This window comes from Anser brachyrhynchus (genome assembly GCF_964034855.1).
Source record: "Anser brachyrhynchus genome assembly, chromosome: 12".
In the NCBI taxonomy this organism is placed as follows: domain Eukaryota; kingdom Metazoa; phylum Chordata; class Aves; order Anseriformes; family Anatidae; genus Anser; species Anser brachyrhynchus.
The window spans coordinates 6,592,701-6,609,150 of NC_137707.1; the positions used below are offsets into that span (position 1 = coordinate 6,592,701).

Here is a 16,450-nt window from a genome sequence, read left to right on the forward strand (position 1 = left end):
TTTGGGAATGATGCAGGGACCTAATTTTTCTCAGACAGACGAGAAAAGCTTCAGTTGATGATCCTTCACAGTCTCCAGTTAGTTCTCCGTATCCTGTCGTCTTCTGGTTGTATCATGTCATCTCCCCCCCCCTCCCCCCCCAGCACATGCACACAAACACACACACACTGTGCCAGGCTGCTCTCTCCACCACACACAGGTGTTACCTGCACTGGCTTCACGAAAACTGTAAAACAAGCAGGGTGGATAGGGAACATCCTGGATACTGTCATACCTGATGCCACAGTGTCCCCAGCAGCTGGGAGAAGTAATTACAGGAAAAATCCTACTTGGTCTCTACAGCCGTCGTGAAGGCTCGAACAGGTACCTACAGGTGCCTAGCCTGAGCTGCAGGGCTTGCCACAAAAGTGGATTTAGGGTGGGAGAGGGAGGAGGCGAGGATCACCTCCTGCCCTGACCCGCACCGCCGCCGCAGGCTGCACGCTGGAGTGCAGGCCACACCTGAAACGTTTCCCAGGTGTGATCACTGAAAAAGGCCTCACGTTGCTGATACCAGCTCTCCCTGGCTACAGTCTCAGGCTGTCAAAACTCCCACAGCTAAGGAATGCTAAACTGGTCAAAGTTGGCTTTAGTCTTCAGAAGCTGTGAAGGTTGCTCTTTTGTGCCACGTAGGAGGAACTGCAGGCCTGATTTATTTTGATGAAAACAAGCTAGCATGGGCAACATTTAGAAGTTTTGCCACCCAGCCCTGGATGACTGAGGGAAACAGGCCAAGGTGATGTATCACCAGCATCGCCAGGTGGGTGACATGGTCAGGACTGAAAAGAATAGGTCTGACATCATTTGTACATTGGGCCCTCTGCTTACACGGCTGTTGAGTGTATGTGGAAAATGGTTCCTGCATTACAGGACAATTGGGTGAGGTAGATCACTGTCCAAAGTAGTAAAGTAGTAGGTTACTGCTTTAAAAAAGTAACCAACTACCCTAACTGATAATTCTGTCCTGTCACCCCCACAGCTAAAAGCCATGAGATTGTTTTAAAAGCTCAAGAGATTCACCCCAAAAACATTACGTAAAAAATGAAAACAAGTCAGCTGATTTGAGATCTAAACTCTTCTGACCCCAAGTTTAATGTGCCCGGGTGACAATTCTGCTATTAACTCTCTGAAGTTGAGCAGGTTGGTTTTGGCCTGTTCAGAGAGTAGGGGACGGGATGGGAACACTGCTGCCTGGAACAGCTTTGACTGACTGGGGCTCATCCTTGGTGCTGGGGCTGCAGTTCACAAGAGGACCAATGTCCTGGTAAGAATTCATCCCACACAACCACTTCCAGATCTCTCAAACTGATTATTCGTGAAGAAATTAGATGAGCTACCAACAACAGGCAATGCTGTCCATGGCTGCTTAAATGGCCTCCTGGGCTATGGATATCTGAGGGCACTTCAAGGAGCCCTCCCATTTCTCTGGCTCAACGATCAGGAACCTGAATGCTGGGTTAAGAATGTTTTTGCGTTTCTCTTCCACTTTTGGATGCACGATGGAGTCTCAGAAACAGCTTTACTAGGAGAACAGCATCTTAGTGACTGGTATGAATAACAAAGAAATCAGTCCGAAGTGGTTTTAGTGGGAAGAGAACTGAGTTCTTTCTCAGGCTGTAGTTCAGAGCAGCCAGCCAGGAAACAGTTGTTGACAGTCCTCTACGATGGCAATGCCGGCAAGAGCCCATTGGAGCAGGAACAAGGGTTGCTGCCTCTGGATACGAGAATTAGAAATGGTCTGTGTACCAACTTCAGACCACACTGGACAGAGGCATTTTTTCCTGTTAGTACATAAATGCATGCAGTGAGCTTGCCAGAAACATAATGTCTATGAAAGGAAATAGAAAATAGATCGTGGGCCCACATAGAGTGAAAAACAAATTTTGAATTTGGCCCATGGCAAATTACTGTATATTACTACTTATTGTGCTCCCCTTTGTTATCGTTCTCTAAAATTCTTCTGTGAGATCCATAATCAGCTTTGAGATGTGTGGAAATCTGCTTAGCGTCATGAGCTATGGTTAGTAACCAGAAAGAAAGAAAGAAAATTCACAAATTATTTCCCAGTGTAAATGGTCAACTCCCTCTTACTCAGCTTGATTAATCTGAGATGTGCACCATCACAGTCCTCGGAAGAGAAACCTTACAAATCTCCTTTCTCACAAAACAAAGACTGCTCACTGAAGTGTTCAGGTACTCAGTTACATTCAACACAAGCTAATTCACTTATCTTCAACAAGTGGACTATTGATTTTTTGCCTGATTTCTAAGCTGCCCGGGGCTTTCTGAACTACAACAATAGCAACCTGCATTAAAAAAAAAAAAAAAAAAAAGAGAGAGAGAGAAAGAGAGTGAGGGGGAATGCAGTGGAAAATATCCCTTTGCTCATCAGTAATTAGGATGACTTCATGTTTGCTTAATTCTGTCAGTATATACAGCAAACACATGGTTTAGGAAACTTCTACAATCCTGTTTCACCTGCCCCTGCTATCTAATTTGATAAGTGGGATTCTGTTTGTGTTATTTCTAGGCTGAAAACATTGCAGATCATTCTTCGCCATGAAGAGAAAATGTACAATTACTAAGAGTCATTTGCTAATTGTGCTATCCACGTTCTTTCAGAGTCATACAGTCAGACTCTCATGGCTTTATATTTACCATGTGCAGTCGGGAATGAAACGGCACGTGACTTATGCAATTTTGGTAAAAATATTAAAATGAAAAAATAGATTTAGAGCCATAAGTCACATCCCCTATTGTAATACAAGCATATGAATACCACTGCATGAGATAATTTAGCCTTTTAGGAGTTTTTATATAAAGATACACTGTTGCTTTTGCTCCTGCTGGTGCACTGAATGGCTGAAATGTACATTCACAATTTAAGGGTTTAGACGCAAATGAACCATAGCAAAACTCATGGTTTTTGAATGTGCCAAAGGAGCTTTTTCATTTGAAAGATGAAATACGTTTGTGTGACTATCTTTGGACCTTTTGCAACTGAGATTTAAGATAAATTTAGCCTATGTTTTAGTAAGCTGTTGTCAGTGCTGGTCATGTACTGTTATTATAAACCCCTTAATAGAAAAAGAATTTAATTTATAAAAGAAAGACTTAATAAAGTTGACTGGATATTGTATTGCTGAAAACAGATTTATAGATAAAACTGGTCTTGCAAGCCAATAGACTGCGATTAAAGTAACTGTCCTTTAAGTAAGAAAGATCTTAACAATAGGTTAAGGTTCTGAGGGATGGGTTCTTATGCAAGTGAACCAGAGTCATTTTTATCCTAATTTTACATACCAAAGAGGAAATCACAAACCTTGGTCCCAAAGCAGAGTATAGCTAAACAGATGGGTCAGGAATATTGCAAACCAGGCTTATCCTTATGCGTTCACACTGGAGAAATACCCCCTTTCACCGTTTTTCCCCCTTTTTTCTGCTACCTGAAATGTAACAATAACGGAAATCTATATACAAATGGGGCCCCACTTACATACCTATTAAACAGGTTTTTTTTTTCAGATTTTATTTCTAGCTGTATGCTCCAAGTCTTCAAATTTAGTGTCTCATGGTCTTTTTTCTCTTTTTAATTCTAAATTGCAATTAAAAACAAACAAACAAACAAACAAAAGCTTCTCTTCCTCTCATGTCTTGGCAGAGATGGATGGTGCTGGACTTTGTTAGACAAAAATGACATTGACAGCTTTAGAGAGGCTGCCATGCAGAAGCTCTGACCTGGGAGAGCTCTACCAGTGTCCCACAGACGTCTTTCCAGTGAAGAAGTCCACGCACCATGTGGGCCGTTCCCAGCACTGTCTCCTGATGCATTTAGAGGCTTTTGCAGCAGTAGGAAGGGGGATACAAAGAGGACAGGGCCTTCATTTGCACAAGAGATATGTTTCTTCCTACCTGTTTTCTTCTAATTTGTTTGCCAATTTGTTAGCTTAGCCTGCTTCCAGCTCTTTCTAATGCCTTTTAAAACATGTGTTTTCCAAATAAGAAACACAAAGAGCGTGTACACCCAGCTAGACCATGGCAGAAGATGACTCTCATGGACTCTAGCAATGCTACAGCAAAGACAGGCTGCAGCTAAAGCAATGTGTGATCCCTCCGTGCCATCAATACTTGAAGGTGGGGGGAGCAATCTGTCAACTGTAATACAGTTCTAGTAAAGATATATCCTCTGTTCTCTTTGTCAAATTGACACACACAGGTATTTCAATCTATACTTCATGGTTAAAATTGATCCTAGTGAGAGGATATGTGGCTTGATCAAACCTGTGTAGGACTGAATCAAACAGGATTGATGACAAAAAACGTCTGCTTCAAAAAAGCAGGAAGTTTTTCCTGTAGTAACAGGGAGATTGAAGTCTTGGTGAGGGACAGACAGGGCAAAAAAACCTGACGTGACCACTTTGGTACAAATAACCCCTCTATTGCTAAAAACAGGAAATAATAAGAATTAATTAACAAAATAAGAAAAGTAAATATATGTAATTTGTTGGCTTTAAAAAAGCTGACTTTTTACACACTATTTTCAATTTCCACACTACTGTGCCAAATGTGTTAGTTCACAGCACATTGCCTATAGAGGAACTTGTGTATATATGTGTGTGTGTGTGTGTGTCTTTTAAGACCTAGTGAGCTCTGTTCATTTAAGATAAAGTTCTAAAATAAATAGAACTATAAGCACAACAGAGTTTTTGGAGTGGTGACCCAAAATAATCAGGATTCAACAGCATTTATCAGTGATAAAAGGGTAAAATTCAATATTGTATAAATAAGACTACAGAAGTGTTGTATTTAGATTAAATTTAATATAGAAAAATGACAGTTTTTATTTATCCCTGTGTAGTCATAAAGTAATGTTAACTGGATCATAATTTTCACATTATAAAGGATCTGACCAGACAACCAGCAGGTTATTAGTCTGGCAAACAGTCATAAATTTAGTGAATATTTCAGAGCCAAGATTCCTATGCGCCTGCCAGCAAAGACTTACTTTCCCCAAAATTTTTCTGGGTATCAAATCATAACTTTAAATTATCACACATTTGAGCCTTAAAAGATAAGGTTAAGAAGATATCCTATAACAAAGATGTATTCTGAGAATAATTTGAATTGTCATAAGGGAAAAACAGAGTTGCCAATCAAGTTTCAATCTTCCTTCTGTGATAAATTTGCTTGCTTCACCTTCCTCACCCACTAAATTGGACTTGGCCATTGTCTGATGGTCATTTTGTATTTTCATGCCAAAGAAAACAATTAATTTGAAGGATAAAAGAATGAAAATGCTGTTGTAAAAAAGTCATTTCACATTGGTTCTGGACTGAGAAAAGATATGCTGTTTTAGGGTAAGATCCTGACAACAGCACATCATTACTGCTGTTATATAGGAATCTCAAGTTTATTCAGAGAATTATGATGGAGAAGATGGGAGGATATAAGACTTTTGTAACTGACAGAACCAAATGGAAAGCAAGCCAAGAAGTAAAAATACACATCATCATTACAAGTTTAGGTATTTATGACATGTAAGTTTAAGAATCACTTCTGTCTTAATGATAAAAACAACTACCATGGTCTACAGATATTCTGAATTCCTTCCTTTGAAGACAAGGATGGGATACTTAACTGCTGCTGGAAATCTGACTTGATGAGAGCATTGGGACTGGTTTGCTGTCTCCAAATACAAGGGGCTGATATCCCGGTAGTGACCGACTCACACCTCCCTTTAGTAGGATTACAGTTTTGCCTCCATACTCTTCCTGTAGTTTTATAATGACTATCCCATCTTAGCTCGAAAACAAATGAGCACATTAAGCATTTGGTATAAATATAAATATTATAAAGCAATTTATTATTTGTCCTTCCATAAAGATTTCTAGATGAGTACTCTTTAAGACCCTCTCCTAGAAATTTCAGTCTATCAATCATCAGCAGGAGTTCTAATGATAGTTATAAAAATGTGAATTATGGGCATGTGTCTAACCAGTATGGATTTTGGCAAAATAAAAATATGTAAGATACTCTTCAATCCATTATTGCCCACAAATGCAGGAAAAGACATTACAATGTCAACATTTTCCAACCATATAGCACAGATACTTCCTGTAATACATAGAGAAAAAAACTACACTAATCTAAGATTCTAATCTCTATAAGCCATTGAAGAAGGCAGTTTTATTAACAGCATCAATAGCATGCCCAAAAAAGATTAAAAAATGGATAGGAAACAATGACCCTTGAAGAGCTAAAAATGTTACACAGGGCTAGTTTAGGTAATCATTTAAAACCAAATAGTAAAACTCAATGAGGAACCTTAGCACATCTAACACAGCATTCAAAAAACCCTTCCAACACAATCCCATGCAAGAATATTTACTCCAGTTACATATGCAATCAAATGAAGCAGTTTTCAACATTAGGCAGTTAAATTGTATGTGCAATGTAGCTTAATAAATGATATTTCAATTGTGGAAATCTAGAACAAGGAGTCCCTGTTCTGCCTCCTTGCCATTCCCCTCAGGACAAATGCAAGCCCAGGCAAAGAAGGTGCTGTTGGAAAAATATATGATTTAGAAGCACATATCTCATTTTCAAAAGTGATTCATGCACTTAGATGTATAAATACCATTGAAATTTTGTAAGATTCAGGAAAATATTTTTTTTTTTATTAGGAATTAGGCTCCTACCATACTTAGTCTTTAGGCAACACTGACAGTATTTTCAAAGCTATTTGGAAACTTCAAAGGGAAGCTATGGGCTCACTGTGATTTTCAAAAGCACGTGAGCAGTGTAGAGGCTTAACTTCCTGGGCTGCTTGAATTTTGTTTTTAAAATCTTGAGATACTTATTTGTAACTCCAAGCACCTAAACCATGTATTTGATAACACAGTATCTAATAATTTAAGTCTATTTGTTCTTTCTGTTTCTGAAAGAACACCAAAAGTACCATAGAAATGTCAAAGACTAGCAGATGATAACTTTGAGTTTTTCATTGTAGTTCAAGCAACTGTCATATAGACCCTCTTGATCCTTCCACCTATGCTAACATGTTAGATATTCATGCAAATTTTAGGAACAGGCTGTCAAGTTAATAACGAATTTAACAAAACATACTTAACTTTTATGGTATACTAAAAAACAAACAAACAAAAGCCTAAAATTCTACATTTCCTAGCTGTAAATTTCCTAAAATTCTCCTCCTCTGCGTTCTAACCAATATTTTGCTTATGCTGCAAATTTATATAGCAATGTGAAGCATGGAGTGCTTGTGTTTTTTGTTTGTATGTTTTCTAAAAAAAAACAACTGAATGACATGGCAGAACACAGCATGGAATTTTGAACAAAAGGGTATAGCCAAGAGCTGAGATTTACATAGTCCAATATAGTATTAATCTCACCTTTCCTTACTTTTCCACAGGAAAAAAAAAAAAAAATCTTTTAAAGTCAGGTTTCCTTAACCATTATTTTGTAGCTACCCCAATCCTTTGTGTTTTCCAAAGAAAGAACTGCTGATGATTGTTATTCCTCTTTTCAAATTTACCACAATTTTTTCATCCTATTCTTATTAGCATATTAACACATCTACATGTTCTACATTAAACTATATGCATAATGCACTTTTGCGTTATGAAGTCTGTGTAGTTAATTAAGGATTTCTATTTACCTCCCTACTTTTTCCTGGTCCCTGGCTATACAGATGTCAAGGAAGAGCCTGTACTAGACTAGATGATCCCTGTCTGCAGTACACAGAGAAATGTTAGAACAAGAGGAAGGGATGCAATATAAGTCATTCTACCAACAGCAAACTTTTTCCAGATACATTCCTGCTTATCATTTTTCTTGGATTTACATGGAATATGGAAGGATGTGAGCTGGTGTTCAATATTCAAAATAATTTACATTCAGCTGTCTCATTTCCCTTTTAGGGATGTTGTGGTGCTGAAAAAGAGCTCAAAGCTCTTGTGTGATGTTGTCTGTTACTCTGATCTCAAGAATTACCAGTACAGTCAATAGCATGAAAAACTGAGACATACTTTTCTATGTAAGGGTACCCTTCTTACTTATACCATAACTAGCTGCCGTGCAAGAAAGGTATCTCACTATGAGACTGTGCAATAGTGCTGCAGTTTCCTAAGACAACAGTTGGTTACACATTATACTCTAGGAGAGATCTGTGCAAACACTGCAAACTTTGCCTTACACAGTTGCACTAGATTTTTGCATAGAAAAGCTATGAAACTAATACTGCCTTGATACCACCTTTCTCCTATTAAATATATATATATACATTTATCAATACTAAAATCAAGCTGTGTAGTGTACCAACAAGTGACACTTCTCAGTGAGGTGAATATTGTTTATAGTTCTTTCAAGTCTGAGTGATTGCTTACAGGTCTTCCTCAAGATGACTTGCTCATGAATCATCTTTGAGCCTTTATTCCACAAAAATCAAGATGATGACTCTTACTGAGAAACAAAAGACAATTAAGGTCAAAAGTGGACACCTGAGGGTCAGACTGGATAGCATTATGAATGCATAATTTTGTGTATTTTTCTTTATGCTTAAGTTTATTTGGACTTAACCTTCAGTGAAAGCTAAAGCAGCAGGACAGAATTTACACTCTATATTTATACATTCTAGCTGACAGTACCACTGCTTTTCCTGTGTCAGACCTCACAACAGCAGGATCTGCTGCGTGTGAACGGGTAAAGCAGACGAACGTCCATCAGTGAGTAGGTTAATACTGCTAAACTGATTCAACTTTAGTGTGACTTGTTTTTTAACCCACACTTCAGGAGGTGTCTACGTGGTATCTAATATGTATGAGGCACTATACACCATACAGTACTTACAATGCATTTTTAAAAGCTACTCCTTTTATAAGTTAAAACCTACAGTACATTTTTAACCAGTTCTTGAGTATTCTAAAAGAAAATGTTTTCTGTTTCCAAGCCAGAACTGGTCATTCCTTCTACAGAATATGATGTTTGAAAATCAGTTCTTCCTATTATAGATTTCTCCCTCAGCTTGTAGAAAATCCATGATTCCCTAAACATTGGTCTTTGAAAGCACATTGACTAAAATCTTCATGCCTAATTCATGAAGTGTAGTCTGGAGATTAGTGGAGCTGGACATAGACCAGGAATACTTTATCATATTCTAATAAGCAGAGGCTGAAAATTGCATTTCTAAAGCTACAGTATTAAAGGGCACACTGCAAAACATGACCCAAACATAACTCAGTAGTTCTACACTGTCTGTAAAGGCTTTGATATGATAAAGTATGCTGACGAGGGGAATAAACACAACTAGAAATTTCTATACTTAAGAAGAGGGGGAAAAACAGCAAACACTCCATGTATACATCAAAGCTTATATTGTATATTATAAACTTATATAATGTGATCCCAATGGAACAACCCTTGTACTGTTATCGATTATTTGAACACACCAAGGAACATCACTGCAATAACATAAAATTAGGCTTATGTAGCAAATGTAACAGTAAAAACAGTCTAGTAAAAATAGTCTATAAGGCTAATGTAATCATTACCATAAAAATCTTAATGACTTCTTGCCATATAATACACCAGAAAAATGTGAAAACTAAAATTACCAGAGGAAAAACATGAACATATTTGAATTATGATGTTTGTGTTATTTAAAAAATAAATTGCTCACCACCTCTTTTGTTTGGTTTTGTTGTTGTTTTCTGTGTTTGTTTTGTTTTGTTTCGTACAACATAACTAGATTTAAAAAGGGAAAAAGGAATGATATATGACAGGGTTTCTGGTTACTCCACAGCAGGATCTGTGAATGGTAGAAGATCTCAGAAAAGGACCTTTTCACATAATAGATTTTTCTTCCCATTTAGAAGGGAGTAAACATATATCTCTCCCATCTCCTCTCACTGTGGAAGCATATTACAGTGTCAGGACCTGTTTTGGGAAGAAGATGTATACTGAACCGAGCTGGGTTTGGGAAAACCAAAAATCATACTGGAAAGACAGACAAAACCATGGAGCACTATGCTATTTCTATACGTCTTTTCCACCTTGTGTAGCAGAGGTGGCAGAACATTTCCAAGAAAGGTGCCCCATCAAGAGGCAGATGAGGAGACAGAGCTGTCCCAGAGGCACAGGGAGCACCCACAGTGATCCCCTATCACCTGAACATACATACATCTTCTGAACATTGCTCTGGCATCCATGCCTGAAAAGTTGTTGTTTCCCTTCCCTATGCCTCTTCCTTGTTTGTTCACATCATAAAACCTTCATAGAAGTCCAGCTCTATTTACACACTGAGGACTGTCTCTAGATTGGGCATCTTGGGCTGATCCTGGGAAATTTATAAATTAATTAGAATCAAGATGTTGCTAACCCAGGGAAGCGGTGCCATGCTCTCTAATGCAAGGTGGCTGCTCATTACACAAGTAATCACACTGGGAAAGGCGTGAAAAGTAGCTCACACTACACCTATAAATGTACAACTACGTAGTATAAACTGAGAAAATACTAAAATTATCAGAAACTATGTTCTGATATGTACTGATCTCTAATGACTGATTACTTCTCGCACTTTAAGATAGGATTTCAGAAAGTGACTCGCTGAATTATCTCAGGAATCACGATCAACTTTTCTTCAAAACACATGTCCCTCTACACTCCAGAGCATTGCTATAAGACTCTATTTTCCACATTAGCAGTGCTCATGGTGCACAAAGCTTGAAGGGGCAGGGTGGTTGTATTAAGAAAAACTGAAAAGAACAAAAGACTATTTGGTCAAACCTGCAAGACTTTGAATGAGTGAAAACCATCAGTCACAGTGACCAACAGACCCTGGCAGTATAAACAAGGTAGAAATGATAGTCAATAAAATCACAATTAGGTACACTGAGTGTCAGCATTCCTGTGTTCTCACAATCAAGGAAATCAATAACTAACACTGAAAATTCTCCACTACTTGCTTTTGTTTTATATTTTCCTTTTTTTTTTTTTTTTTTTAAATTTGGCTTCTCCAGATGATTCTACTAAGACTATCTTTAACAAAAAACAGTTCCAATTACTGACTATGGTGCAACAGTTAACAAGAGTCAGAGAGCAGGAAGGCCTACTAGCTACTTTTGAAATTAAAGTGGAAGGTGTAAAATGAACAGGTTTACAAATAAGTTAAATGATTGGAAACTGTTCTTTACACCCAGACAACTTATAGAAAGGATGGTGTATAAGCTAGCAGCATTTTGTACTCCAAAGCTCTTTCCAAAAAATAATCCTTAGTGTTGGAAACGTACAGAGAACTAATCTACCTCCTACAGAGTTAGATGTGACTGCTAAGTGGCATGTCATAGTTTCTGGTCTCCTCCCCCAATGAAAAAATAGCCTAAGCATAACACAGGAAGAATACATTATCCCCATTTAATATGAAGAGTAATCTTCTCTTGCTTTAATTTCATTTGAAAACTGTAAGAGCACATTTAAAAGCAAAATCTCACTCTTCGTTTCATAAGTTTCACATAGTACTTAGCTTTGTCTCTTTCAGCCTACCTTCACATTTTCTTTCCATCATCCTTGTCATTACAGCTTTTTTGGATATTTCACACCTTGCCCTCTGTCCCTAGGTTTTCATGGTTTTTATCCAAGTTGGCTATACTTCAGACTTTTATTATTACTACACCATTTACGGAATCATGGAAAGAAAAGGGTCATGGGTGAAGTTGCAAAGAGTTCAGTCTCTGAAAAACAGGAATATCTATTCCTCCTGAAATTACAGCAACAGAAATGCAGCAACTTGACTGGCTTTGATATCACACCTGATAGTTGGCTTTAGCCCAAGACCCAAGTTAATATTCAGAAATTAAGTTCAAAAGGGTACCTTTACTGTTCATCGCTCTTAGAGTAAAGGCACCTCTCATAACAAAAGACAACAGAAATGCACAGTAAGACAATAACTGTTGCTTCTTCCAGGAAACCTTGGCTTACTTGGCTTACTGCAGGGCAGCATAGCATTTCTTTCTGAATACTTTCCAAATATATCCAAAGGAATTCAAGCTTCTCTGCAGTTCGCCAGGAATGTGTACAACTGTATTGGATAGCTTATTGAAAAATGGCTCTTTTAAAAATTCTTCATTATGAACTCTGAGAATTTTCATATACACCTACACACAAATCACCCTGATGATTTAGTTAGAGTAATAGTTTGCCAACAAACACAAGCTTTCTTCCTGTATCTTCTAAATTTACTGGTTTCACTCCTATAGTGATATAGAGCACAAACTTCTTTAGAGCTCCTCATTCCAAACATCCATCATTCCGAGACATATCAAAGAAAACCTCTGCAAGTGTACAAAGGTTTAAGTGTTGAAAATGGATAGCTGTAGAATGAGCCCTTCATTACCAAAGAAATGAAAAATGTAAGCTTCTTTGACACTTATTCAGGTATATTTTTGTTAACACTGTGTATGCACCACCCACATATAAAAAACTGTTTCCTATTTTTTTGGAAATCGTTATTTCTAGACAGGAATTATACCTTATTATAAGAAAATGCCTATAAATGCACATAAAAGACAGAAAATTACCTGAGTGGCTCCTGACAGTGGTAGGTTCCTATATCTTAGAATATTTTTACATACACATGAATGAAAAAGGCTTTGGCAGAAATTTTGTAACACAGTATAGACCAAGTGTCCTGCATTTTGTATGGATATAAAGCCTTTTATCTTAAGCTGTATGAACACAAGATATCATTCATGATAAATGCCCTTCTCTGTCTGTGACATTTCCCTCATTCTGTTTTCCATACATAACAGGTACAAAGCACGCCACATGTGAAAAGAAAAAAAAAAATAGCATTTTGCCTGATCAGTGTCTGTATACAGTAATCAGATAGAAAAAAAAGTGAATGGCTCTTGTAATGACATTTTATAGCTTACTTCGAATCAATAAGACAGTTATTTTGAAAAATTCACATAAGTTTAGAAGCAATTATGAATGGAAAGGAAAATGAAAAAGGGTGAATATAACTGGCTTGAGATTTGTTCATTTGAGAGTTGTATTTTTTCTATCATGCCAGATTCCTGCAAGTGATGCAGCATGGTTGAGCTGTGCAATAAATGCTTCTACAAAATTACTCACCATCCTCACGAATCAGTCTGGTAACTTAAAGTTCAGCATATTTATTTCTAAAAGGCATCTACTGCATTTTCTGTGAATACTAGATGTTAAGGATATTATTTTTGAACTGATTTCTATACTACACTACTGTGAAATCGAACTCTTGCTATGAGGAACTTTTCTTCTTTTATTTTACGCTCTTGAAAAATAAATCATTTAAACATTTAGCACACAAATAAAAAGGAGAAAGTGTTGAAAGAGATAAAACCTCAGCAGAAATAATAACTGAAACCCAAAACAACAACCACAACAAATAAATATTAATTTAAAAAATACGTCTTCATTATGTGAGCAAGCCTCCTACCAACTGTTGTTACCATTTGGCAGGATAGGTCACGTATACTTAAAGCAGAGTTAAACATATCATTGCTTGTCCCCTTTTTGACATACTAAATAATATTCCTAAGCTTCAAACACTCCTTTCACTCACTTTGGATATTTTATGATTTTAAAGATGAGAAGGTTCCTTCTTCAGTTTCTAGTGCCTCCATAATGCTAGAAATTCCAAGTAAATTTTCCCCCAAGTAAACAGCCAAATAGCCAATTCTTGCAGGACTGAGGGTTTTTGTTTGATTGTTTTTTCTCCCCCCTCCACCCCCCCCCTCCCCCCCATCTCTCCCCCCAAGGAAAGGAAAGGGGAGTGGAGAGGAGAAAAATAACCTTAACTTTGGTATTTTAATGATGACACATAAGTTGTTCATGTCAAAATTACAACTCTGAATTTGACCTGAAAAACCGGGGTGCCATATTCCACAGGAGCACAGGAGCCTCACTAAGGAGCACACCTTACAAAATAATTTGTACTTTCTTGATTTTCTTATTAGAAAGAAGAGTTGCAACAGGAATTATGAAAAAAAAAGAAAGAAAAAGAAAAAAAGAAAATCTTCAATTCCTCACGTTTTCATGGACACTTTGTCTCACAAATTAACTTTAACTTTTTCACCGACATTGACCCTACGGTACTGATGTAGCTCCACCAGTAAAGCACAACTAACAACATGATATGGACCTCTCAGCCTTCTGCCTGATCAAGGCACTATCCACATTTACAGGTGGAAGGACTTTTATTTTCAGTGAGAATTATCCACAACTGCATGACTTACAGGAACTGGTGTTTAATAAAAATATCAAACATCACAGTACCCATAATGCAGCTTTAAGACTTAGAGAAATTGGAGTCATAAAACTTCGTCTGTTCACAGACGTTTGAACACACTGTTTATGCTCAGACTTCATCCTCTGCACAGTTTTTTGCAACCCCAGAGATAGATTGTGATAGAGAATTTCTGGCAGTTTGGTCTCCCGATACATGTCTTTTTAGTAAATTATCTCTGTATACCTCTTAAAAGAACATATGATCTATAATTCTAGTCTGAGTGGAAACATTTCTGTATTTTACCATGAGGATTTATGTCACATTAACAACACAAACATACAATATTTATCCCTTTCCAGATTCCTTTTTTTGTGCAACTTCTCACAATCCTTTAGCTGCTTTGGCATTAACTACTAAAATGCTAGAATGACAACCATGCCAAGGAGCAACTCAGATGAAGTACAATTTATCCTATATTGTACAAATGCAGCCCTGAAGAATTTCCAGTGTGAACTAAGATCTGAAAGGACTTTCTACAATGTCAAAAGAGCACTTGTGTGGAGAAGACGCACTGCACCTCCCTGTTTGGTGATGAGACACTAACCAGCTTTACTTCTGATAAGATGCTTTACCTGAGGTATTCAATTATATCCCTACCAGACTATGCTGAAGGAATATTTAAAGTCTGCTTTGCCCTTGACTCTTGATTCTGCATGTCAAAAACACTTAACTCAAACCCTTTTGGATTACCAATACTGCATTAAGTTCATTGACTCCTGTACCAGATTATCCAGGACCAGATGAACTGATATCACACTAACAGATATTGATGCTGTTTTAATATTAGACAAAAACAGCATGGCTTTACAAACGTTTTAATTATTTTGAGGGGGTGGGCTAGGAGAGAATAAGCAGTTCCCTCATGCAACCTGCAGTCAAGTATTTTATAGAACCCTCCCTTGAAACTGTTGTGAAAATTCAGAAATTTAGTGACATACATCCTGAAGAAAATGCTTTTATTTGAGAATTTTTGGTTTATGAAACCACAAAACCGTCCACACTAATCTATAGCTCCCCTTGCTGGGTCAGTTGCTGAATTGCATTTGAGCTGTGGCAAACAAATAAAATATTTGATACATCTAGACTTACAAAATGTGCATCATAGACATCTGCTGTTGTGCACAATAAGCCTCTGTGCTATCCACATTGCCTGGAGATGGAGCTTCACCAGCACCAGACAAATTTCAGACCACACTTCAGTGCTGCAACTGAAGAGATGACAGAATCAAAAAACAAAAGCACATGCCAGCTTCTTTCTGCCTCCTAAGTTTCTACAGACTCCCTTGATTACCACAGGCAATCCTCACTTGTCCTTAACCCTCCCATTCTGAAAGATGTCAATGAACAGGCTGTTATTCGGAACACCATTCTGAATGGAACTCAAAATCTCTTAACAGCTATACTCAGAAGCAGAACCAGTCCTCGTTCCCTTACTAGAAATGAGCACGCCACAACACATCTTGTTCAGGCCACCTGCAGTTACTGTTCTGTTTCCTTCATCAGAACTAGTTAGTGCTACTGTTTGTGAACCCTATGAGCTTTTTTACTGTAATAAAACTTAACTGTCCCAGAAAACCTGACTTTTTTCCAAAGTGCATTATTTCTCTCATCGGTTATTCAGATATGCCCATAAACACGCTGTGAAGATTTTTCCTTCTTGAAATGGCTTAATAGTTTTCCTAATGAAGAGTAAAATATAATCCATATCCAAATCAACTAATCACTAATGCAACAGCAATTCCTTAGACTTAACACAGTTTCTCATTCCAAACGCAAGGTACAATGATGCTAAGATGGAATTCCCCCTATATATTTTTTTTTCCCTTGATCTTTCAGTTACAATTTGCATTTTCAGGTAATTCATAACATCTTCTATGCTTTTGTCCTAAAGAGTTTATCTACGTTAGCTGTCTTGACATCGCTGTGGAGATATAACTGAGAATAATATGGCTGGAGTGTAAATCCTACTGCAATGGTTTTCCCACAAATATGGGAGTCTCTCTCACATTGGTATGAATATGAACACAGAAACAGGTGTACAATACATGGTACTGTAGAAGTTTTGTTTAA

The 16,450-nt window shown here is 37.5% G+C and overlaps 1 protein-coding gene across 12 annotated transcripts in view; it reads right to left on the reverse strand.

Annotated features, from left to right (window-relative positions):
- The window catches only part of WWOX (WW domain containing oxidoreductase), a 510,587-nt gene that overhangs the window by 293,335 nt on the left and 200,802 nt on the right, over positions 1-16,450 (reverse strand). The gene's annotated exons all lie outside the window — the stretch shown is intronic.